This window comes from Empidonax traillii, unplaced genomic scaffold (genome assembly GCF_003031625.1).
Source record: "Empidonax traillii isolate 1590-97213 ecotype Southwest subspecies unplaced genomic scaffold, ASM303162v1 scaffold2256:size49006, whole genome shotgun sequence".
Classification (NCBI taxonomy): domain Eukaryota; kingdom Metazoa; phylum Chordata; class Aves; order Passeriformes; family Tyrannidae; genus Empidonax; species Empidonax traillii.
Genome location: NW_020957449.1, coordinates 7,618 through 9,748, shown reverse-complemented (window position 1 = coordinate 9,748; position 2,131 = coordinate 7,618).

The following is a 2,131-nucleotide window of genomic DNA, read 5'->3' as shown; positions in this document are numbered from 1 at the left end:
CCGAGACCACCACCCAGCGGTGCGCGCTGGGACTGCGCCCGCCGCCGCCCGCTGCCCGCGCTGCCGCTCGCCCCGGCCCACGGACACGCGCGCACACGCGCGGGGCCGCCGCTCGTCCGCAGATGCAGCCGGGCCGAGATGCGCGCACATCAAACCGGGAATGAATGTGTCAATAAGGGTCAGGCTCATAGGGATGAGCCCTGTGCGGTCACCGCTTGAGTACGATAAGACAGGGATGATTGGAATGTCCCCCGTGTGTGTCTCTGCACACCTCTGCCCTCAGCCCGCCGGGAGCCGTGAGCGCACGGTTCCCGACAGGCGAGTCCCTGCCTTTCCAGAAATGTAGCAGTAAACGCGGCACAAGGCTTTTCCCACCACAGCGTGAGGCAGAGACTGATCCCAGAGGGACACTGCTTCCTTCCCTGAACAAAGAAACCGGCCCGGAGCACTGGCAGCGCAGCAGCAACAGCAGGGACATGGCACTGAACGCTCTCTGGGCTGCATCCCAAAACTCAAGACATGTTCCAACTAAACATTATCTCACTCAAAGGACACACTGACAAAAAAAAACTCCCAGACTTTTCAAGAACCTTGACAGACTTTTCCAGAACGAATGATTCTACCAAGATTTCTGGCTCCACTCTAGGAATTAGGGTGCTCTCTTTATTTCAATCTTACACATTACTGCAGTTTTTACACTCGGGGGTATCCTGGTTTACAATATTACAGTCTATAACTTCAGCACAACACAGCGTGAGGCTTTCAGAATTTTCTGTGCATCACAGACGCCATTCAAGCAGTCAGTCATGATAGATGGGGTGTCAGTTCTTCTTTCAGGGAACAGGCAAGTAAATGCTCAAACACGGTTCAGTGAGTTAAAGTAGAAATGACAACAAGGAGAATGCAAATGTTCTCACACAAACCCAGAAAGTCATGCAGGGACAGCTTTCCACTCCCATCAAGAAGCCTCCCGATTAAGGATCAACACTGAGGACATCAAAGTCCATGTCCTTTTCACAAGTTCATTCTGGCTGAGCCTTCAGAAAATGCTCTTTGAAGGACATGTGGAGTTTTCATGCAAGTCACGCAAGACAATGAATATTCTTTCACAATTCTGGACAGTTACAGTCTACCCCAACACCGCTTGTGCTGCTGTATTCCAAGGCAGTCCCAAGGTGACAGAACACCCAGCCCACTCTTTTTGGTCAAAGGAAGTGCATTTGTGTGTTTTGCTTCCCTACCACAAAGAAGATGAGATTGCTGTACTCCAAGGGGCAAAACACCTTTCTCATCTGCTTGGCTGGAATTGCCTGGGTTGCAATGGCTGAATGGGAGCAATTGCCTCATTCACCTGGCAGCACTAGCTACAAATCGACAGATGTGGTGACAAGAAAGTAAAGGACACAGGGCCCAAACATCTCAGCCAAACATACCTGGAACCCAGGAAAGGAAGAGCCCCATATTCACATGTCCTTGTGACACTGCACTGACAACTGCCTACTTTTCCTGAGCAGGGAAAACGTCATTGTGAATTTCAGCAAGGATGAGGTTTGTCTGTCCCGTTTTCTGTTCCACACTGTTACAGAACACAATTAAGGGTGCACGGTCTTGTCTGACAGCAGGAGAGAGAAGAGCTCAGCTGGGAGAGCTAACTGCATTCCTAAAGTCTCTAAGGAACAACCTTAACAGACCTGAAATATGAATGTCTGAGTGGAAGAGCTTTGGTTCCCTTTATTCTGTTTACTTATTTGTTTTTAGGAGAACATGGGCATTATCTAAATAAAAATTCTGAGGAATTTGGTAATGCCAATTGCAAGTAGAGATTTATTCTGGATGAACCATTCCACCAGGCTGCATCCCTTCCTGCCACGAGGCACGAAGCCTCTGGCTCTGCTGACCCTGTGCTAGTTAAAGGAAAGACGATTGAACTGTTCTGCAGACACAGGCCCAGCATTGTCTGGGGTCACGTCCTCTGTGGGGACAGGGACACAAGGGAAAACCTGTTCCTCACTGGTGTCCACACCCACGGCACAGGGCTGTGGTGGCAGGCTGGGGACGAAGGGCTTGAGGAACCTGAACTCGCTGTTGCCCGAGCCCGTGGTGAGGCTGATCTCGTAGCAGTAGGGGCGGG